Raw genomic sequence first — 25,117 nt, 5'->3', positions numbered from 1 at the left:
AAGATTTTTGATAGACAAGAGTCAAGGGTTTTGGAGGGTTGGGGGAGCAAAGTGAGTTGAGATCAGAATCATATCAGCCACCATCTTTATTGAATGGTGGAGCAGGCTCAAAGGGCTGGATGACCCTCCCCTATGTTCCTATAGTAGATCCATGGCAAAATGTTAAAACTAAAACTTCCCCAACCTTGGAGATAATAAACTTAAAAGTTGGTGGATGCAGAGTCTTTTTATTAAGGCAGAGTTAAATAGATCAATGCTAAGCAAGGGGCTGAAAGGTTATTGGGGTAGGCAGGAATGTTGGATTGGATTGGTTTATTGTCATGTGTACCGGGTACAGTGAAAAGTATTGTTCTGCATGTAGTTCAGACAGATCGTTTCGTACATGAAGAGAAAATATATAACAGGGAATATGGGGTGGAGATTACAATCAAATTAGCTGTGATCTTATCGAATGATGGAGAAGTAATAACTTTTTATTATAGTCACAAGTAGGCTGACATTACACTGCAATGAATTGTACAATTATACTGGGCCTTGGTGAGGCCACACCTGGAGTATTGTGTGCAGTTTTGGTCTCCTTCTCTGAGGAAGGATGTTCTTGCTCTCGAGGGAGTGCAGCGAAGGTTTACCAGACTGATTCCAGGGATGGCAGCACGGTAGCATTGTGGATAGCACAAATGCTTCACAGCTCCAGGGTCCCAGGTTCGATTACGGCTTGGGTCACTGTCTGTGCGGAGTCTGCACATCCTCCCCGTGTGTGCGTGGGTTTCCTCCGGGTGCTCCGGTTTCCTCCCACAGTCCAAAGATGTGCAGGTTAGGTGGATTGGCCATGCTAAATTGCCCATAGTGTCCAAAATTGTCCTTAGTGTTGGGTGGGGTTACTGGGTTATTGGGATAGGGTGGAGGTGTGGACCTTGGGTAGGGTGCTCTTTCCAAGAGCCGGTGCAGGCTCGATGGGCCGAATGGCCTCCTTCTGCACTGTAAATTCTATGATTCTATAGCGGGACTGTCATATGAGGAGAGATTGACCAGGTTAGGATTGTTCTCGCTGGAGTTCAGAAGAATATGGGGGGATCTCATAGGGACTTATAAAATTCTAACAGGACTAGGCAGGGTAGATGCAGGGAAGATGTCACCAATGATGGGTGTGTCCAGAACCAGGGGTCACAGTCTGAGGATTCAGGGTAAACCGTTTCGGACAGAGATGAAGAGACATTTCTTCACAGAGAGTGGTGAGCCTGTGAAATTCATTACCACAGGCAGTAGTTGATGCTAAAACATTAAATATATTCAAGAGACGGCTGGATATAGCACTTGGGGAGAATGGGATCAAAGGCTATGGGGAGAAAGCAGGATTAGGCTATTGAGTTGGATGATCAGCCATGATCGTGATGAATGCGGAGCAGGCTCGAAGGGCCAAAAGGCCTCCTCCTGCTCCTATCTTCTATGTATCTGCATATTAAGTTACTGTGAAAATCCCCTAGTCGCCAGACTCCGGCGCCTGTTCGGGTACACTGCGGGAGAATTCAGATTGTCCAAATTACCTAACAAGCACATCTTTCAGGACTTTTGGGAGGAAACCGGAGCACCCGGAGGAAACTCACGCAGACATGGGGAGAGCGTGCAGACTCCGCACAGAGTGGCCCAAGCCGGGAATCGAACCTGGGACCCTGGCGATGTGAAGCAACAATGCTAACCACTGTGCTACCGTGCCGCCCATTAGTCCAGGGACCAAGTGGCCCATGTCTGCTCCCAATTCACACATTCATATCAGTTATGTGTATCCATAGGTTTGTCATAAAGTAAACATAGAAATCAGGATTCAGCCCTCGAACCTGCTCCACCATTCAATATGATCCGATCTAATGCTCAATCTCAACGTCATACTCCCACCCTCTCCCCATACCCCTCGACAGCTTTCGGGTCTAGAATCTATCTAATTACATTCAGTGACTTGGTATCCACAGCCTTCTATGCTGCACAATTCCACAGGATCACCATCCTCTGAGTGAAGACATTTCTCCTCATCTCAGTCCTTAATGGCCTCCTCTGTTTTCTGAGACTGGGATCCCTTGTTCTAGACCCCCAGCCAGAGGAAACAACAGCCCGCAATCCCATCTGTCCAGCTCTGTCACAATTTTATAGGTTTCAATTAGATTTCCTCTCATTCTTCTGAATTATTTTTCTCTGTCCGAAGTGGATATCTTCACACCTATCCACATTATGCTGCATCTGCCATTTATTTGCTCACTTAATCGCCTTGTCTAAATCACCTTGAAGCGTCTTAACACCCTCCTCACCACTCAGCAAACTTGGAAATATTACTTTTGGTTACATTCCCATACCGGCTGAGATTATTCATGAAGGCCCCACCTTCTCAACCTCTCCCCCTCACTTGAGGTGTGGTGATGCTCAGGTTAATAATAATCATAATAATCTTTGTCACAAGTAAGCTTACATTAACACTGCAATGAGGTTTCTGTGAAAAGCCCCGAGTCGCCACGTTCCGGCGCCTGTTCGGGTACACAGAGGGAGAATTCAGAATGTCCAAATTACCTAATAGCACGTTTTTCGGGATTTGTGGGAGGAAACCCACACAGGCACGAGGAGAGCATGTAGACTCCGCACAGTGACCCAAGCCACGAATCAAACCTGGGACCCTGGCACTGTGAAGCCTCAATGCTAACCACTGTGCTACCATGCTGCCCAATAGCATCTGTGTGGTGATCCTCAGGTTAAACCACCGCCAGTCAGCTCTCCCCCACCTCAAAGGGGAAAGCAGCCTATCATCTGGGACTATGGTGACTTTACCTTTACTATTTTTGGTTCCCTCATCCAAATCATTGATGTATACTGTTAATAGCTGGGGCCTAAGCACTGATCCCTGCGGGACCCTACTAGTCTCCGCCTGCCACTTGAAATTTATTCCAACTCTGTTTCCTGTCTGCTCAATCCACGCCAATCCCGTGTGCTTTAATTTTGTACACACAAGGTTAGGATGGGTTACAGGGATAGGACAGGGGATTGGGTCTGGGTGGAATGCTCTGTCAGTGGGTCGGTGCAGACCCGATGGGCCGAATGGCCTCTTTCTGCGCTGTAGGATTCTATGATTCTGTGTTAGTTAGCCCAGGTCGTGGATTATTTAAATCACGTCAGGTCTAATTCTTGAAAACAAAGACAAAGCAGATGTATGGGCGGCACAGTGGTTAGCACTGCTGCATCACAGCTATTGGTACCCGGGTTCTATTGCAGCCTCGGGTGGCTGGCTGTGTGGAGTTTGCACCTCCTCCACGTGCCTGCGTGGGTTTCCTCCGGATGCTCCGGTTTCCTCCCAGTCCAAAGATGTGCTATTAGGTGGATTGGCCACGATAAATTGCCCCTTAGTGTCCTGAAGGTTAGGTTGGGTTACTGGGATAGGGTGGAGGCGTGGGCTTAAGTAGGGTGTTCTTTCCAAGGGTCGGTGTAGACTCAATGGGCCACCTCCTGCACTGTAAATTCTATGAATCTTGGTGTGGCAGACTTTCTGTCTCTAAGACTTTGAACAGCAATATAGAGCAAGAGAGTGAGTGACAAAGAGCAGCAGTTGCTGCGATCTGCACAGGGGATAAACTGTTTACTCTGTTAGCTACTAGGCAGAATTCTGCGGAAAGCTTGACTACTGGTCGAAGAGAAGGATGCCACAGCGATTTATGGACACTGGAGGATTTACCATGGTGAGGCTGGCAGAAGAAATCACTGCTCAAAGTCATACGTAACATATATAACGCAGGGCGCTACAACTTGGTAAAACACAACAGGACAGTGGGAGTGACTTTAGGCCGTCTCCTGAAAAGATTGCAATGATGTAAAGTATATCTTCGGCATGCTCCACCATTCAGTATGATCATGGCTGATCAGCCACTTCAATGCCTTTTTCCCCACATTAGCCCCGTGTCCCATTGGTATTTAAAAATCTGTCAATCTCTACTTTAAACATACGCAATGACTACTCAGTTATCACAGCTGAGTCTTAAAGCTTGAAATTTTGCAGTGCGATTTCTTTACGTTGGTCACTGGGATTTAAGTTACGGGGATTGGAACATACTTGTTTGCTAACTACAGTCACACACTTTGTAAAACAAGAAATTATGGAAATTCCAACACAGTTTCATTGTGCCTGTAATAGCGGTGTGGAATAATTTGCCCTGTAATCCCATCCCGCTATCACTTCTCAAAACCCTTTCACATTTTGATTCTCAAATATTCATCAAATATACTTATCAAATTGGGCGGCATGGTGGTACAGTGGTTAGCACTATGGCATCACACGCCAAAGATCCAGGTTCAATTCCGGCCTTGGGTGATTGTGTGGAGTTTGCACGCTCTCCCCGTGTGTGCGTGGGTTTCCTCCGGGTGCTCCGGTTTCCTCCCACAGTCCAAAGATGTGCAGGTTAGGTGGATTGGTCATGATAAATGCCTTCTTAGTGTCACAAAGATCTGCAGGTTAGGTGGAGTTATGGGGTTACAGTAATTTTTTTTGGGGGGGGGGGGGGGGGGGGGAGTGGGCCTAGGTTGGGTGCAGACTCGATGGGACAAATAGCCTCCTTCTGCACTGTAGGGATTCTATTCTATTCAAATCTACTGTGTGTTGCGTTCCTGCCTCTATTTCTCCTAAACCTATTCTAACAGCGCTCTGTGAAAAATATACATCTCCAATCTACTCCCTTGCTTAATTTTAGTGGTGGTCTTAAATGTATAACTTATTTATGCCATGGGAATGTCCCTTTAAGAAATGTGTTCTCTCATCACCTAGCTGCAGTGATGTCATTGTGTGGGTGGAGCTGGGCTGTGGCTCTGGTTTTTAGTTTCATTTTTGAGCTGGAAGCTGTTGTGTGGTTCTGAGTTTTTTTAACTTTCAGTTCAGACGTTTAGCTGCTGTATTCACACTACAGGGGTCTTGGGAGTCTCTCTCTCTCTCTGCATGTTAAAAGGTGTCCAGATCACGTGATACTTTAAAAGTGATAACTATTTTTCTGGAAAGAATTCAAACCTACTGTTTTGGATAAAAGTGTTTTTGTCTAGTTTATGGATGTTGTTACTTGAGTGAAACAGTAAAGGAAAGTTATTACGGGTTAAATATAGAGTACTGTAGCTGTGTGGGGTATTTATGTAGTTGGTAAAAATGTTTACTGTGTGTGTTTATAAAATGTTCTCTGAATTTGTAGAATAAACTTTGTTTTGTTTAAAAGTGTTTGAGGCCTCTGTTGAAGAACACCTGAAAGGCAGGGCCTTGTGCTCCCCATAACCAAAATCAATAAACAGTTGTAGGTCAGGTGAACTCCATGATATACTTTGATGTTCTCTGATCCCTGGCCCATAACAAACATTAATAGTTCACTTCTTCATCTTCAACTTATCTCATCAAAGTAGTAAATTCTAAAAGAGAATTGGACATAAACAATAACATATTTACAGGGTTTTAGACAAAGAGCAGGGGGAATGGGACTACTCAGATAACTCTTTTAAAGGGAATGAAAATCAATATTTTCTACAATCCCAGTTGCACGATTCAGCAGAACATTCATTCCAGTTTAAGTAAAACCTGTCCCAGTAGAAAAGTTCCCTTTTTCCCCAGTACTGGTGCCAGTGCCCCACAAAATGAAACTCCCATCTCCCACACCTCTCAACTCTCTGATCTGGTTAACACTCTGCCTATCTGCGACAAGAGATGAGTGGACATCGCGCGACAATCGGCAGGCAGGAATGTTCCCTGTCAGTCAGGGAACACTTCAGCAGTGAACAGGCATTCAGCCTCTGATCTCCGGGTAAGCGCTCTCTAAGGCAGCATTCAGGACGCGCGACAACGCAGAATCACGGAGCAGAAACTTTTCGCCAAGTTCCGCACACGAGTACGGCCTCAACCGGGACCTGGGATTCATGTCGCATCACATTCACCTCCCCACCAGACAAATGCAATGTTAGTATTCATGTCGACAAGACTAGAATACAAGACCAGGGATGTACTTCTGAGGCTATATAAGGCTCTGGTCAGACCCCACTTGGAGTATTGTGAGCAATTTTGGGCCCCGTATCTCAGGAAAGATGTGCTGGCCTTGGAAAGGGTCCAGAGGAGGTTCACAAGAATGATGAACTGGAATGAAGAACTTGTCGTATGAGGAACGGATGAGGACTGTGGGTCTGTACTCATTGGAGTTTAGAAGGATGAGGGGGAACGTTATTGAAACTTACAGGATACTGCGAGCCTGGATGGAGTGGATGTGGAGAGGATGTTTCCAAAGAGCAGGGGTAATGGGACGAATTAGATAACTCTTATAAAGGGAAAGAAAATCAATATTTTCTACAATCCCAGTTGCATGTAGGAAAAACTAAAAGCAGAGGACACAACCGGAGACTAAAGGGACGATCCTTTAAAACAGAGATGTGGAGGAATTTCTTCAGCCAGAGGGTGAAGAAGGTTGCCACAGAATGTTGTGGAGAACACATCACTGAGTATCTTTAAAACAGAGATAGATAGGTTTTTGATGAATAAGGGGATCAGGGGTTATGGGGAGAAGGCAGGAGAATGGGGATGAGAAAAATATCAGCCATGATTGAATGGCGGAGCAGACTCGATGGGCCAAGTGGCCTAATTCTACTCGATGGGCCAAGTGGCCTAATTCTGCTCCTGTCTTATGGTCTCATAGATCTTTCCTCATTGCCAGTGGTTAGTTCCTATGTGGACCATAACTGGATCCTCCCCCTCAGAGGTTGTCTCCAGCCAAAAGAGTCTTTAAACCTGACATCAGGCAAGCAACTCAATCTTTGGAACTTCTACTCATAGCTGCAGAGAACAGTATCTATCATCCTGAATATACTGTCCCGATCATTACCACATTCCTTTTCACTTATCCTTGAATGGCTCCCTGTCCCAAGGTGCTGTGGTTTGTTTGCTCACACAGGCAGCAAGAACATTGTTTCTACTGGATAGGAAGGTCCTCCAGCACAGCACTGCAAGAGATCTCCTGATCTCAATCCAACCTGCTGGGCTTGACCTGTCCTACACCACTTCCTAAGCTGGATTAACAGTAAGGACAACTCTCCCTGCACCTTGACTCCAGCTCAACAACTCTGAGCTGGAGTTACTCAAAATGCAGACACTTCGTGCAGGTGGGATTGCGCAGAACCACATGGCTCTCCACCAACTTCCACAAGCTACAGTTATGGCAACCTATCGGGACAGGTTTCACTTAAACCGGGCTGGAATTATAAAATTCTAACAGGACTGGACAGGGTAGATGCAGGGAACGAAAGAGAAAATGCTGGAAAATCTCAGCAGATCAGGCAGCATCTGCAGGGAGAGAGAAAAGAGCTAACGTTTCGAGTCCGATGACTCTTTGTCAAAGCTGAATGTAGGTGCAGGGAAGATGTTCCCGATGGTGGGTGTGTCCAGAACCAGGGGTCACAGTCTGGGAATTCAGGGTAAACCATTTCGGACAGAGAGGAGGAGACATTTCTTCACACAAAGAGTGGTGAGCCTGTGGAATTCATTACCACAGGAAATAGTTGAGGCTAAAACATTGAATATATTCAAAAGGCGGCTGGATATAGCACTCTGAGAGAATGGGATCAAAGGCTATGGGGAGAAAGCAGGATTAGGCTATTGAGTTGGATGATCTGTCATGACCTTGATAAATGGTGGAGCAGGCTCGAAGGGCCAAAAGGCCTCCTCCTGCTCCTATCTTCTACAAATATTAAAGACAAAAAGGTCCCTGTAGTTAGCAGACAAGTATGTTACAATCCCTGTACAGACCGATTCCCAGTGACCAAATTCACATGTGCACCAAATTGCCAACCTTCACATTCAGGGTTTGGTTCCGGCTGTATTCTGGTTACACATCAGTTGCCAAATGAGCCATCATGAGATCAGTCCAATAACTGTTTAAATGCAAGCTCCTGGTAGAAGGGATCTGACATGGTGCAAGACACAAAGGTAGCACAGAAATCACCATATTTGAGTCAGCAGACTGCCCACAAGTGTCAGACAAAAACAGCCATTGTTAATTTCCGAAAGAAAACATGACAGCTGCCAAAGAATCCCTACAGTGCAGAAGGAGGCCATTCAGCCCATCGGGTCTGCACCGACACTCCGAAAGATCACCCTACCCAGATCCACTCCCCCGCCCCATAACCTTTAGAGACTAAGGGGCAATTTAGCATAGCCAATCCACCTAACCTGCACATCTCTGGACTGTGGGAGGAAACTAGAGCACCCGGAGGAAACCCACGCAGACACGGGGAGAACGTGCAGACTCCGCACAGACAGTAACACGAGGCCGGAATTGAATCCTGGTCCCTGGTGTTGTGAGGTAGCAGTGCTAATCACTGCGCCCATAATTCATCCAAATGACTGACAGGGCAGTCTCTCACAGGAAACAGGTTGAGGGATCTTACACAAAAACACTTCTAGTGGAGAACCTTTCTCACTCCGTAACGGTTCACCTTGCAACTATCACTATTTCACCCGTGTCAAAATTTTAAATTTGATTGCACTGTTGAGCGAGAGTCCCATAGTTCAAATACAAATGCTACTATTTCACACAGCCAGCTTTATGCCTTCCTGCAGCCCCACTGCCAACAATCACATTGCACAAGCCAGATTGTAAACAAATATGCTACTTTAAACACTGCCTTGTATTTGTATTTGTATTATTGGAGCTTTTCAGATGCCTGGCACAATCTTGTAACAGAAATTTATCTAACCGACCTGGAGCTATTTATTTAGCACACAGCATTACTGAGGTTAAGTATCGGACAGGTTGGTGCAGATTCAAGCACCCTCCACTATGCCCAACAACATGTGCAGGTTTCTAACCCTGGAGACGAGACAGAGGGGACTGTTTCTCATTTGTGTAATTAACTGGCATTTCCAAGCTAGGCCATCAATTTATCACCAAGTCCAGTAAAGTCCCACCATTTACGGGAGTTCCATTCCCGCAATATCCTGCAAACAGTAAAATCACAAAGGATGAACATGCTTTTCAATGGGAGTCAATTAGATAGGTTCTAGCAAAGCGAGGGCAGCATTGGTTTGTGCAGTTACTGCGCAGCAAGTTGTGGTAGGGTCCCTGTATACGACAGATGGGGGGGCTACACAAGATATGTATTGAAAATGCTAATATGAGACAACCCTCATTTAAGAAAAGATGGAATCAATCACCGCAAACAATTTTTCACGTGACATGATGGACAAAGACTTTTAAAAATAATCTTTATTGTCACAAGTAGGCTTACATTAGCGCTGCAATGAAGTTACTGTGGAAAGCCCCGAGTCGCCACATTCCGGCGCCTGTTCGGGTGCACAGAGAGAGAATTCAGAACGTTCAAATTACCTAACAGCATGTCTTTCGGGACTTGTGGGAGGAAACCGGAGCACCCGGAGGAAACCCATGCAGACATGGGGAGAACGTGCAGACTCCACACAGTGACCCAAGCCGGGAATTGAACCAGTGTCCCTGATGCTGTGAAGCAACAGTGCTAACCACTTTGGCACGGGTAATCAAACAGCGGAGGTGCAGCGGTGTTGGCACTGGACTGGCAATCCAGAGACACACGGTTCCAGGCGCAAAACACTCATTCCAGGTTAAGCAGCGTTTCACTTGTACCTCTTTCAATTTGGTTGATTGCATTCGCTGCTCCCAATGTGGTCTCCTTTATATCGGAGAGACCAAATGCAGACTGGGTGATCGCTTTGCTGAGCACCTTCGGTCTGTGTGCATTCAGGACCCTGACCTTCCCGCTACTTGCCATTTTAACACAAGACCCTGCTCCCATGTCCACATGTCTGTCCTTGGCCTGCTGCAATGTTCCAGTGAAGCTCAACGCAAACTGGATGAACAACATCTCATCTTCCGGTGAGGCCTTCTGGTCTCAACATCGAATTCAACAACTTCAGATCCACTTCGACCCATTTGCTTTCATCCCATTTCATTTCAACTGTTTCTTACCATTTATTTATTTCTTGTCTTTCTTAATATATATTTAACCCCCCCCCCCCCCCATCTTATCGACCTTTCCTTACCCCTTCGCTTCCCCCTTCCCCTCTCCCCACATCTTCATCTGTCACAGTTCACCCTCTGATGTTAGTTTCTCTGCAGTTTGGCCTTTAACACCTTTTGTTCTCTCTGGGGACTGCCATTAGCACTCTTTCCCCTTGGTTTCTGTGGCCATTAGCACTCTTTCCCCTTGGTTTCTGTGGCCATTAGCATCCGGTTTCCCTGGGTTTCTGACTCATCTTTCATTCTCACTCCACAGTCTAAATATTCCCCACATTCTCTGACTTAGCTTTGACAAAGAGTCATCTGGACTCGAAACGTTAGCTCTTTTCTCTCCCTACAGATGCTGCCAGACATGCTGAGATTTTCCAGCATTTTCTCTGTCGTTTCAGATTCCTTGATGTGGAGATGCCGGCGTTGGACTGGGGTGAGCACAGTAAGAAGTCTTACAACACCAGGTTAAAGTCCAACAGGTTTGTTTCGATGTCACTAGCTTTCGGAGCGCTGCTTCACCCGAGGAAGGAGCAGCGCTCCGAAAGCTAGTGACATCGAAACAAACCCGTTGGACTTTAACCTGGTGTTGTAAGACTTCTTACTGTGTTTCAGATTCCAGCATCCGCAGTCATTTGCTTTTATTCAGAGACACAGGGTAGTGCTCTGGGGATCACGGCAGAAGGTAAAACTTGAATTCAATAAAAATCTGGAATTCAAAGTCTAATGATGACCATGAAACCATTGTGAATTTTCATAAAACCCCATCAGGTTCACTAATGTCCTTTAGGGAAGGAAATCTGCCATCCTTACCCAGTCAGGCCTACATGTGACTCCAGACCCACAGCAATGTGGTTGACTCTTATCATGTCCTCTGCAACAGCAAACCAGTTCAAGGGCAACTCAGGATGGGCAATAAACACTGGTCCAGCCAGCAACGCCCACATCCCACGAATGAATTTTTAAAAATAAGCAAGTTGTGTAAGGCAGAACTTTGTTGTATGAACCAGGAGTAAGCCCACATTCACGAGGAACCAGCAAAGTCTATGTGGAACCAATGAATAGACAAGATGACTGAAGAAGTGCTTTCAAGGAAGTCAAGAGAAATATTCAGTAATTTAGGGAAGGTCAACCCAGACGAAGATGCACGGAACAGGTCGTAGCTTTGTGACATGGATTGGTAACTGATATGGAGAGAGAATAAGGATGAAGGGAAAGGGGATGTTTTCTAACTGGCAGATGTGATAAACAGCAATCCCCAGGAATCTACACTGCAACCCCAGCTTTTGATGAATGAAATGAAAATCGCTTATTGTCACAAGTAGGCTTCAAATGAAGTTACTGTGAAAAGCCCCGAGTCGCCACATTCCGGCGCCTGTTCGGGGAGGCTGTTACGGGAATTGAACCCGCGCTGCTGGCCTACCTTGGTCTCCTTTCAAAGCCAGTGATTTAGCCCTGTGCTAAACAGCCTCAGATGTAAGCTCATGAAGGAAAGTCGCAAAATGGCCAGCCAAAAGCTGACAACAAGGGAGGGGGAAAAAATAGAATAAGAGAGCAATTTAGCCAGGAATATAAAAAGAGATTGTCAGAGCGAATTCATGGACATTAAAAAAAAAAGTTATTAAAGTAAATGCTGGTCCCTTGGAAGCAGAGACATGAGAAATTGTCACTGGGAATGAGGAAGTGGCAGAAACATGGAACAAATATTTTGTCTTCACAGCTGACCCAAGTTTCAAAGCCAGAAATAGACCCAAGGGCTAAAATAATTGAGGAAATTACTATCAGCAGAGAAAAAGGATTGGAGAAATTTAAGGGATTAAAATCTGACAAATCTTCAGGACCTGCCGGTTTAGACATTTAGGTTCTAAAAGAGAGAACTGCAGAATTGTGGATGCTTTTTTAAAAAAGTATTTCTATTGAAGTGTTTCCATTTCAACAAAAACACATGGAAACCAGGGACAGTTCATGTCAGCAAAAATGTTGCAACATACATTGATGCAGGAGAACAGCAATATGGCTGGCCCAGTACAATCATTAGATTCAACTTGGTGCCTCTGCACGCACTACCAGAGAACAAGGGAGAGGAGGAGAAGTCCATGAAAACAAGGTAAAATGGTGCATACCTTACTATAATAATTTTTATTGTCACAAGTAGGCTTACATTAACACTGCAATGAAGTTACTGTGAAAATCCCCTAGTCGCCACATTCCGGCGCCTGTTCGGGTACACAGAGGGAGAATTCAGAATGTCCAATTCACCTAACAGCACGTCTTTCAGGACTTGTGGGAGGAAACCGGAGCACCCGGAGGAAACCCACGCAGACACTGGGAGAAGGTGCAGCCTCCACACAGACAGTGACTCGAGCCGGGAATCGTTCCTGGGACCCTGGCGCTGTGAAGAATGCTAAGCACTGTGCTACCGTGACGCCCACCTTCCCACATGCCAACTGCTCGCAATGACCACAAGAGTTCTGGATAAGATGCCCGCGCCATGTTCAGGTGCACACCAGAACATATCTCCCTCAACCCCAGCAACACCAGAGACACCAATAACACGCTGTAACATCCACCCCTCGGGTAACACCCCCCCCCGCCTGTACCCTTGCAGCAGCCAATCCCGGGTCCTTTAACTCCATCATAACAGAGATAAAAAAATAACAAAGAAAATTTGAGAGACCAATTCCAAAAGTATATTTTACAGATACCACAAGATGCAACAAAATCCCCACCCCAGGCACAGCACAAAATGACCATCATTCCACATACTTATACAGAGAGGACCAGCAAATATTCATACAATAGGCTCGGATGATGGACGGTGCAATCAGCACTTTCCCAAAGAGCTAACCAGGGATTTAAAAAAACAAAAATTACCAGCAACAGAGGGTATCAGGATGAAAAGGACCAGGACACAGCCATCGGCCCGTGCACCACTGCTGCACACCCTTCCCATACGACAAAGAGAAATAGCTGCTCGTTTAGAGAAAGGAACGTCCCAACCAGAAGGGGGGCAACAGGATATCAACCACAGTACAGGCCCTGATCCAGCCCCATACCCTTGTGCACTTAAGAGTCAGTAAACCAAGGATCTCAAAACGTATCAAGACAGCCTTTCAGGACATCCCTCTAACTGCCTTTGAGAAGGGTGTCCAAGCAACCCCCACTCTCGCCCCTCCCCACACACAGGGAGAATCGCCCAAACTAACTAAAGAATGTCAGACACAGAACAGCACTGTATGCCATTGCAAGAAGGATATTAGGGAACAGAGACAAAAACACTGTCTCCCCACGGAAGACCCAACTACAACGAATAGGGTACCCAGGAAACCACTGTATACGACCACTGGGAGGAGGGCGACAAACTCCCCCATCAAGTCAACCCCCAAACCGAAGATGGGCTCCAACAAAGCAGATCCATAGTAGACAGACTCTCACTTTGAGAAATGGGCTGAGGATTAACCGGCCACACCCAGGCACATGCCACAACTCATTTCCTCTTCCTCCAACAGCTCCAAAGATGCCGACCAAAAGGGAGGATCACAAGGAGCCCAGTTCTCTCCAAGACACATGATCGGTCTGGGCCTTCAGAGGAGACGAGCACAGATTCTCAAGGTTCAAAGCAAAACTGCAAAATAAAAAATTTGCTCTAACTGGGGGCTTCCCTTGATCCAAGTGAGGAGTTGTCTAACCCTACCACCCACCAACACACCAACCATCCACCCACCACCCTACCGTGGCTCCACTAATCTATAATAATAGTGTCACAAGTAGGCTTACATTAACACTGCAATGAAGTTACTGTGAAAATCCCCTAGACGCCACATTCCGGCGCCTGTTCGGGTACACAGAGGGAGAATTCGGAATGTCCAATTCACCACACAAGAAAGTCTTCTCTATAAACTTTTCTTCTAAAATCTTCCCTACAAACGAGATAATGGCGTCTAAAATGCACTCCCTCCTCATAATTGAAAGGATTACAGTAAATTTAAAAAAGGGTAAGACAGCAGGCATGGTGGTGCAGTGGTTAGCACTGTTGCCTCAACGGCACCGAGGACTGGACCCCAGGTCACCGTCCATGTGGAGTTTGCACATTCTCCCCGTGTCTGCATGGGTCTCACCCCCACTAAAGGAGCTGTTTCGCACAGGGCTCAATCGCTGGCTTTGAAAGCAGACCAAGGCAGGCCAGCAGCACGCTTCAATTCCCGTACCAGCCTCCCCGAACAGGCGCCGGAATGTGACGACTGGGGGCTTTTCACAGTAACTTCATTTGAAGCCTACTTGTGACAATAAGCGGTTTTCATTTCATTTCACAACCCAAAAATGTGCAGGGAAGGCTGTCTGGATGGGCTAAATTGTTCCTTATTTGGAAAAAAACAGAATTGGGGTCCTAAATTTTTTTAACGAGAGACTGCACAACCACTTATACAAGGAACACAGAAATCCAACATCCATGTACAGCAAGAAAGCAAATGGCACGTTGATCATTATTCCCAAGTGGAATGGAGGCCAGGAATAAGGAGGTCTTGCTGCAATTGTACAAGTTCAATGATTTCTGGTATCTACCAAGCAAGGCTCATGGAAAAACACTGGTACAATTAAAAGGGTGTCAATATGGAGGAGTTACCTGGGGAGAGGGAAGAGTTTCAATGAGGAACTCAAACCATCGGCAGCGCTCGAAATAAATATCTCACCTAGTCTGGGTGGCAGCTTCCAGGGACTGAGTATTACGATCCCAGACCAGACCCCAACACTGGCTAGGATACGGGACTGAAACCCCAATACTTTAGTTTATTTCGTAAGACTGCAGAGACAATGATTCACTCCAGGAGTGACTGCATGAAAAAATATGGATTTGGTATTTTAAAAACAAAACTTTATTATGAATATACTATTAATCTCTAACTTCACACCTGAAAAGAACAGTTTACAATTATCCCTTTAACACCGAAACTCAATTCCCCATGAAACAATGAGACACATACAGCTCTCACTCCAGCTGAAAATCAGCATGGTGTAGAGAACAGATATTGGGCTCCAGTTGGAACCCCTTCAGACTCTGGCTGAATATCTTCAAATAGCTGTTTCAACCTATCCTACTGGGAGAGAAAACTGGTTTTACTTGCAGTCAAAACATGGATTGCCAGGATAGTCTTCAACTCCTCTCCAAAGTTTTTGAAAAATTGCTCCCTGAATCCCTTAGCCACACCCAGCAATGAGATTGTCCCCCAAGGTGAAACACAAATTAACTCTCCAGGGACTCCCTCAGACAAACCATAGTGCATTAGCCCAGACTGAAAAACACATTCCTCTAGTCAATTTCACCTTCCGGCTACTAAAAGTAACAACTTTCAAATAGCAGATATGCATGAACCAGACAATTACAGGCCTGTCAGCCTAAAGTCAACGGCAGGGAAACTTCGAGTGACCTCAATCTAGTACCACATTAATTGCCAATTACCCCAGTGTTGTACAAAGACATACGCGTCCCCAGTAGTACTGTGCCCCAGTGTTATACAGAGACAGACCCGTCCCCACCAGTACAGCATCACACTGTTACACAGAGACAGACCAGTATTTAAAAAAAAAAACATTTAAAGTATCCAATTCAGTTTTTCCAATTAAAGGGCAATTAGCGTGGCCACTCCACCTACCCTGCACATCTTTTCAGTTGTGGAGGCGAAACCCACGCAAACACGGGGAAAATGTGCAAACTCCACATGGACAGTGACCCAGAGCCGGGATCGAACCTGGGACCTCGGCGTCGTGAGGCTGCAGGGCTAACCCACTGTGCCACCGTGCTGCCCGACCCCACCGGTACTGTGCCCCAGTGTTATACAGTGACAGACTCGCCCCCACCAGTACTGTCCCCCAGTGTTATGCAGTGACAGACCCGTCCCCACCAGTACTGTACCCCAGTGTTATACAGTGACAGTCCCGTCCCCACCAGTACTGTATCCCAGTGTTATACAGTGACAGACCTGTCCCCAACAGTACTGTACGCCAGTGTTATACACTGACAGACCTGTCCCCACCAGTACAGTATCCCAGTGTTATACAGTGACAGACCCCTCCCCACCAGTACTGTACCCCAGTGTTATACAGTGACAGACCGGTCCCCACCAGTGCTGCATCCCAGTGATATACAGTGACAGACCCGTCCCCACCAATACTGTACCCCAGTGTTATACAGTGACAGACTCGCCCCCACCAGTACTGTATCTGTGTTATACAGTGACAGACTCGCCCCCACCAGTACTGTATCCCAGTGTTATACAGTGAGAGACCCGTCCCCACCAGTACTGTACCCCAGTGTTATACAGTAACAGACCCGTCCCCACCAGTACTGTACCCCAGTGTTATACAGTGAGAGACCCGTCCCCACCAGTACTGTACCCCAGTGTTGTACAGTGACAGACCCGTCCCCACCAGTACTGTACCCCAGTGTTATACAGTGACAGACCCGTCCCCACCAGTACTGTACCCCAGTGTTATACAGTGACAGACCCGTCCGCACCAGTACTGTACCCCAGTGTTATACAGTGACAGACCCGTCCCCACCAGTACTGTACCCCAGTGTTATACAGTAACATACCCGTCCCCACCAGTACTGTACCCCAGTGTTATACAGTGAGAGACCCGTCCCCACCAGTACTGTACCCCAGTGTTATACAGTGAGAGACCCATCCCCACCAGTACTGTACCCCAGTGTTGTACAGTGACAGACCCGTCCCCACTAGTACTGTACGCCAGTGTTGTACAGTGACAGACCCGTCCCCACTAGTACTGTACCCCAGTGTTATAGTGACAGACCTGTCCCCACCAGTACTGTACCCCAGTGTTATACAGTGACAGACCTGTCCCCACCAGTACTGTACCCCAGTGTTATACAGTAACATACCCGTCCCCACCAGTACTGTACCCCAGTGTTACTCAATGACAGACCCGTCCCCACCAGTCCTGTACCCCAGTGTTATACAGTGACAGACCCGTCCCCACCAGTACTGTACCCGTGTTGTACAGTGACAGACCCGTCCCCACCAGTACTGTACCCCAGTGTTATACAGTGTCAGACCCGTCCCCACCAGTGCTGTACCCCAGTGTTATACAGTAACAGACCCGTCCCCACCAGTACTGTACCCGTGTTATACAGTGAGACCCGTCCGCACCAGTACTGTACCCCAGCGTTGTACAGTGACAGACCCGTCCCCACCAGTACTGTACCCCAGTGTTATACAGTGACAGACCCGTCCCCACCAGTACTGTACCCCAGTGTTATACAGTAACATACAAGTCCCCACCAGTACTGTACCCCAGTGTTACTCAGTGACAGACCCGTCCCCACCAGTCCTGTACCCCAGTGTTATACAGTGACAGACCCGTCCCCACCAGTACTGTACCCCAGTGTTCTACAGTGACAGACCCGTCCCCACCAGTACTGTACCCCAGTGTTACACAATGACAGACCCGTCCCCACCAGTGCTGTACCCCAGTGTTATAGTGACAGACCCGTCCCCACCAGTGCTGTACCCCAGTGTTATACAGTGACAGACCCGTCCCCACCAGTACTGTACCCCAGTGTTATACAGAGACAGACCCGTCCCCACCAGTACTGTACCCCAGTGTTATACAGTGACAGACCCGTCCCCACCAGTACTGTACCCCAGTGTTATACAGTGACAGACCCGTCCCGTGGGGGCAGCACGGTAGCCTTGTGGATAGCACAATTGCTTCACAGCTCCAGGGTCCCAGGTTCGATTCCAGCTTGGGTCACTGTCTGTGCGGAGTCTGCACATCCTCCCCGTGTGTGCGTGGGTTTCCTCCGGGTGCTCCGGTTTCCTCCCACAGTCCAAAGATGTGCAGGTTAGGTGGATTGGCCATGATAAATTGCCCTTAGTGTCCAAAATTGCCCTTAGTGTTGGGTGGGGTTACTGGGTTATGGGGTTACTGGGTTATGGGGATAGGGTGGCGGTGTTGACCTTGGGTAGGGTGCTCTTTCCAAGAGCCGGTGGAGACTCGATGGGCCGAATGGCCTCCTTCTGCACTGTAAATTCTATGATTCTATGATTCTATGTTATACAGTAACAGACCCATCCCCACCAGTACTGTACCCCAGTGTTATACAGTAACAGACCCATCCCCACCAGTACTGTACCCCAGTGTTATACAGTGACAGACCCGTCCCCACCAGTACTGTACCCCAGTGTTATACAGAGACAGACCCGTCCCCACCAGTACTGTACCCCAGTGTTATACAGTGACAGACCCGTCCCCACCAGTACTGTACCCCAGTGTTATACAGTGACAGACCCATCCCCACCAGTACTGTACCCCAGTGTTATACAGTGACAGACCCGTCCCCACCAGGACTGTACCCCAGTGTTATACAGAGACAGACCCGTCCCCACCAGTACTGTATCCCAGTGTTATACAGTGACAGACCCGTCCCCACCAGTACTGTACCCCAGTGTCATACAGTGACAGACCCGTCCCCACCAGTATTGTACCCCAGTGTTATACAGTGACAGACCCGTCCCCACCAGTACTGTGCCCCAGTGTTATACAGTGACAGACTCGCCCCCACCAGTACTGTCCCCCAGTGTTATACAGTGACAGACCCGTCCCCACCAGTACTGTACCACAGTGTTATACAGAGACAGACCCGTCCCCACCAATACTGTACCCCAGTGTTATACAGTGACAGACCCGTCCCCACCAGTACTGTATCCCAGTGTTATACAGTGACAGACCCGTCCCCACCAGTACTGTACCCCAGTGTTATACAGTGACAGACCCGTCCCCACCAGTACTGTACCCCAGTGTTGTACAGTGACAGACCCGTCCCCACCAGTACTGTACCCCAGTGTTATACACTGACAGACCTGTCCCCACCAGTACAGTATCCCAGTGTTATACAGTGACAGACCCGTCCCCACCAGTACTGTACCCCAGTGTTATACAGAGACAGACCCGTCCCCACCAGTACTGTACCCCAGTGTTATACAGTGACAGACCCATCCCCACCAGTACTGTACCCCAGTGTTATACAGTGACAGACCCGTCCCTACCAGTACTGTACCCCAGTGTTATACAGTGACAGACCCGTCCCCACCAGTACTGTACCCCAGTGTTATACAGTGACAGACCCATCCCCACCAGTACTGTACCCCAGTGTTATACAGTGACAGACCCATCACCACCAGTGCTGTACCCCAGTGTTATACAGTGACAGACCCATCCCCACCAGTACTGTACCCCAGTGTTATACAGTGACAGACCCATCCCCACCAGTACTGTACCCCAGTGTTATACAGTGACAGACTCGTCCCCACCAGTACTGTACCCCAGTGTTATACAGTGACAGACCCATCCCCACCAGTACTGTAACCCAGTGTTATACAGTGACAGACCCATCCCCACCAGTACTGTACCCCAGTGTTATACAGTGACAGACCCATCCCCACCAGTACTGTACCCCAGTGTTATACAATGACAGACCCGTCCCCACCAGTACTGTACCCCAGTGTTATACACTGACAGACCCGTCCCCACCAGTTCTGTACCTCAGTGTTATACAGTGACAGACCCGTCCCCACCAGCACTATACCCCAGTGTTATACATTGACAGACCCGTCCCCACCAGTACTGTACCCCAGTGTTATACAGTGACAGACCCGTCCCCACCAGTACTGTACCCCAGTGTTATACAGTGACAGACCCATCCCCACCAGTACTGTACCCCAGTGTTATACAATGACAGACCCGTCCCCACCAGTACTGTACCCCAGTGTTATACAGTGACAGACCCATCCTCACCAGTACTGTACCCCAGTGTTAAACAGTGACAGACCCGTCCCCACCAGTACTGTCTCCCAGTGTTAAACAGTGACAGACCCGTCCCTACCAGTACTGTACCCCAATGTTATACAGTGACAGACCCGTCCCCACCAGTACTGTACCCCAGTGTTATACAGTGACTGACCCATCCCCACCAGTACTGTATCCGTGTTATACAGTGACAGACCCGCCCCCACCAGTACTGTACCCCAGTGTTATACAGTGACAGACCCATCCCCACCAGTACTGTACCCCAGTGTTATACAATGACAGACCCGTCCCCACCAGTACTGTACCCCAGTGTTATACAGTGAGACCCGTCCCCACCTGTACTGTACCCCAATGTTATACATGTAACAGACCCGTCCCCATCAGTACTGTACCCCAGTGTTATACAGTGACAGACCCATCCCCACCAGTACTGTACCCCAGTGTTATACAGTGACAGACCCGTCCCCACCAGTACTGTACCCCAATGTTATACAATGACAGACCCGTCCCCACCAGTACTGTACCCCAGTGTTATACAGTGACAGACCCGTCCCCACCAGTACTGTACCCCAGTGTTATACAGTGACAGACCCATCCCCACCAGTACTGTACCCCAGTGTTATACAGTGACAGACCCATCCCCACCAGTACTGTTCCCCAGTGTTATACAGTGAGACCCGTCCCCACCTGTACTGTACCCCAATGTTATACAGTGACAGACCCGTCCCCACCTGTACTGTACCCCAATGTTATACAGTGACTGACCCGTCCCCACCAGTACTGTACCCCAGTGTTATACAGTGACAGACCCGTCCCCACCAGTACTGTATCCCAGTGTTAAACAGTGACAGACCCGTCCCTACCAGTACTGTACCCCAGTGTTATACAGTGACAGACCCGTCCCCACCAGTACTGTACCCCAGTGTTATACAGTGACAGACCCATCCCCACCAGTACTGTACCCCAGTGTTATACAGTGACAGACCCATCACCACCAGTGCTGTACCCCAGTGTTATACAGTGACAGACCCATCCCCACCAGTACTGTACCCCAGTGTTATACAGTGACAGACCCATCCCCACCAGTACTGTACCCCAGTGTTATACAGTGACAGACTCGTCCCCACCAGTACTGTACCCCAGTGTTATACAGTGACAGACCCATCCCCACCAGTACTGTAACCCAGTGTTATACAGTGACAGACCCATCCCCACCAGTACTGTACCCCAGTGTTATACAGTGACATACCCATCCCCACCAGTACTGTACCCCAGTGTTATACAATGACAGACCCGTCCCCACCAGTACTGTACCCCAGTGTTATACACTAGCAGACCTATACCCACCAGTTCTGTACCTCAGTGTTATACACTGACAGACCCGTCCCCACCAGTTCTGTACCTCAGTGTTATACAGTGACAGACCCGTCCCCACCAGCACTATACCCCAGTGTTATACATTGACAGACCCGTCCCCACCAGTACTGTACCCCAGTGTTATACAGTGACAGACCCGTCCCCACCAGTACTGTACCCCAGTGTTATACAGTGACAGACCCATCCCCACCAGTACTGTACCCCAGTGTTATACAGTGACAGACCCATCCCCACCAGTACTGTACCCCAGTGTTATACAGTGAGACCCGTCCCCACCAGTACTGTACCCCAATGTTATACAGTGACAGACCCGTCCCCACCTGTACTGTACCCCAATGTTATACAGTGACTGACCCGTCCCCACCAGTACTGTACCCCAGTGTTATACAGTGACTGACCCATCCCCACCAGTACTGTACCCCAGTGTTATACAGTGACAGACCCATCCCCACCAGTACTGTACCCCAGTGTTATACAGTGACAGACCCATCCCCACCAGTACTGTACCCCAGTGTTATACAGTGAGACCCGTCCCCACCAGTACTGTACCCCAATGTTATACAGTGACAGACCCGTCCCCACCTGTACTGTACCCCAATGTTATACAGTGACTGACCCGTCCCCACCAGTACTGTACCCCAGTGTTATACAGTGACTGACCCATCCCCACCAGTACTGTATCCGTGTTATACAGTGACAGACCCGCCCCCACCAGTACTGTACCCCAGTGTTATACAGTGACAGACCCATCCCCACCAGTACTGTACCCCAGTGTTATACAATGACAGACCCGTCCCCACCAGTACTGTACCCCAGTGTTATACAGTGAGACCCGTCCCCACCTGTACTGTACCCCAATGTTATACAGTGACAGACCCGTCCCCATCAGTACTGTACCCCAGTGTTATACAGTGACAGACCCGTCCCCACCAGTACTGTACCCCAGTGTTATACAGTGACAGACCCGTCCCCACCAGTACTGTACCCCAATGTTATACAATGACAGACCCGTCCCCACCAGTACTGTACCCCAGTGTTATACAGTGACAGACCCGTCCCCACCAGTACTGTACCCCAGTGTTATACAGTGACAGACCCATCCCCACCAGTACTGTACCCCAGTGTTATACAGTGACAGACCCATCCCCACCAGTACTGTACCCCAGTGTTATACAGTGAGACCCGTCCCCACCAGTACTGTACCCCAATGTTATACAGTGACAGACCTGTCCCCACCTGTACTGTACCCCAATGTTATACAGTGACTGACCCGTCCCCACCAGTACTGTACCCCAGTGTTATACAGCGACAGACCCGTCCCCACCAGTACTGTACCCCAATGTTATACAATGACAGACCCGTCCCCACCAGTACTGTACCCCAGTGTTATACAGTGACAGACCCGTCCCCACCAGTACTGTACCCCAGTGTTATACAGTGACAGACCCATCCCCACCAGTACTGTACCCCAGTGTTATACAGTGACAGACCCATCCCCACCAGTACTGTACCCCAGTGTTATACAGTGAGACCCGTCCCCACCAGTACTGTACCCCAATGTTATACAGTGACAGACCCGTCCCCACCTGTACTGTACCCCAATGTTATACAGTGACTGACCCGTCCCCACCAGTACTGTACCCCAGTGTTATACAATGACAGACCCGTCCCCACCAGTACTGTACCCCAGTGTTATACAGTGAGACCCGTCCCCACCAGTACTGTACCCCAATGTTATACAGTGACAGACCCGTCCCCACCAGTACTGTACCCCAGTGTTATACAGTGAGACCCGTCCCCACCAGTACTGTACCCCAATGTTATACAGTGACAGACCCGTCCCCACCTGTACTGTACCCCAATGTTATACAGTGACAGACCTGTCCCCACAATTTTTAAACTTTCTGGGACATTAACTCTCTGGGTCGACAGAATCTTTCCTTCTGGCTAGAGGGGCCGATTTGAACTGTACTTCTGCAACTGTGACAGCCCGAGGCCCGCTCCCCCGGGCTCCAGGCCCCGGGCTCCAGCTCCAGGCTCCGCTCCCCCGGGCTCCAGGCCCCGGGCTCCAGCTCCAGGCCCCGGGCTCCGCTCCCCCGGGCTCGAGCTCCAGGCCCCGCACCCCCGGGCTCCAGGCCCCGCACCCCCGGGCTCCAGGCCCCGCACCCCCGGGCTCCAGGCCCCGCACCCCCGGGCTCCAGGCCCCGCACCCCCGGGCTCCAGGCCACGGGCTCCAGGCCCCGCACCCCCGGGCTCCAGGCCCCGCACCCCCGGGCTCCAGGCCACGGGCTCCAGGCCCCGCACCCCCGGGCTCCAGGCCCCGCACCCCCGGGCTCCAGGCCACGGGCTCCAGGCCCCGCACCCCCGGGCTCCAGGCCCCGGGCTCCAGGCCACGAGCTCCAGGCCCCGCACCCCCGGGCTCCAGGCCCCGCTCCCCCGGGCTCCAGGCGCCGCTCCCCCGGGCTCCAGGCGCCGCTCCCCCGGGCTCCAGGCCACGGGCTCCAGGCCCCGCTCCCCCGGGCTCCAGGCCCCGCACCCCCGGGCTCCAGGCCACGGGCTCCAGGCCCCGCACCCCCGGGCTCCAGGCCCCGCACCCCCGGGCTCCAGGCCCCGCACCCCCGGGCTCCAGGCGCCGCACCCCCGGGCTCCAGGCCCCGCACCCCCGGGCTCCAGGCGCCGCTCCCCCGGGCTCCAGGCGCCGCTCCCCCGGGCTCCAGGCGCCGCTCCCCCGGGCTCCAGGCCCCGCTCCCCCGGGCTCCAGGCGCCGCTCCCCCGGGCTCCAGGCGCCGCTCCCCCGGGCTCCAGGCCCCGCACCCCCGGGCTCCAGGCGCCGCTCCCCCGGGCTCCAGGCGCCGCTCCCCCGGGCTCTAGGCCCCGGGCTCCAGGCCCCGGCTCCAGTCCCCGCTCCCCGGGCCCGCGCTTACCCGAGTCCGGTGCATCCAGGCCGCGCTGTGTGTTAGTGAGTGAGGGGACGGCAGTCCGCGCCGGGTCCCGCTGTCTCTCTCCCGCCGGCTTTGCGGCTCCGACGGAAAAACTAATTTTTGGGGAAACGGATTTTTTTTCCTTCGCACGAAGCCGGAGCGGAGCCCAAACTATGCAGATTGCGCCTGCGCCACAGCCGGCCCGGCTACAGCGCCTGCGCACCACACGGCCCGGCCAGAGCGCCTGCGCACCACACGGCCCGGCCACAGCGCCTGCACTTCCCCTGGCCCGGCCACTGCGCCTGCGCGCTAGCGAGGACAGCACTGCGCCTGCGCGATCGCCGGCTGCGCCACTGCGATTGCGCGCCACCGAGCAAAGCACTGCGCCTGCACCGCTCCCGGGCCCGGCCGCTGCGCCCGGCGACCGCGCCACAGAGACCAGCAGCGCGCTTGCGCGCAACCAGGGCGAGCAATGCGCGTGCGCGGCATCCTAGCCTCTCTACTGCGGCTGCGCGGTCAAATTGGTGCCGGAGTTGTTTCCCATGAACTGCAGGGAACTGGGATCATCCCCATCCAATCAGTGACCAGGGAACTGAAATCATCCCCATCCAATCAGTGACCAGGAACTGAAATCATCCCCATCCAATCAGTGACCAGGAACTGAAATCATCCCCATCCAATCAGTGACCAGAGATCTGGGATCATCTCCATCCAATCAGTGACCAGGGAACTGAAATCATCCCCATCCAATCAGTAACCAGGGAACTGGGATCATCCCCATCCAAGCAGAGATCTGGGATCATCTCCATCCATTCAGTGACCAGGGAACTGAAATCATCCCCATCCAATCAGTGAGCAGAGAACTGGGATCATCCCCATCCAATCAGTGACCAGGGAACTGAAATCATCCCCATCCAATCAGTGACCAGGAACTGAAATCATCCCCATCCAATCAGTGACCAGGAACTGAAA

At 50.1% G+C, this 25,117-nt stretch overlaps 1 protein-coding gene across 3 annotated transcripts in view; it reads right to left on the bottom strand.

Annotated features, from left to right (window-relative positions):
- Nucleotides 1-24,409, bottom strand: part of map3k2 (mitogen-activated protein kinase kinase kinase 2) — a 267,110-nt gene extending 242,701 nt beyond the window's left edge. For 2 of the 3 annotated variants that reach the window (XM_072468672.1, XM_072468673.1), the window contains exon 1: nucleotides 24,149-24,406. The gene's annotated coding sequence lies outside the window, so the exon portion shown is untranslated. Of the gene's footprint in view, nucleotides 1-24,148 lie in introns of all 3 variants that reach the window. The other variant, XM_072468674.1, reaches the window with a different exon arrangement.
- Between the last annotated feature and the right edge of the window lie 708 nt (nucleotides 24,410-25,117).

This window comes from Scyliorhinus torazame, chromosome 2 (genome assembly GCF_047496885.1).
Source record: "Scyliorhinus torazame isolate Kashiwa2021f chromosome 2, sScyTor2.1, whole genome shotgun sequence".
Lineage (NCBI taxonomy): Eukaryota > Metazoa > Chordata > Chondrichthyes > Carcharhiniformes > Scyliorhinidae > Scyliorhinus > Scyliorhinus torazame.
The sequence above is the reverse complement of the archived record's forward strand: the minus strand, read 5'-3'. Positions and strand labels throughout refer to the sequence as shown.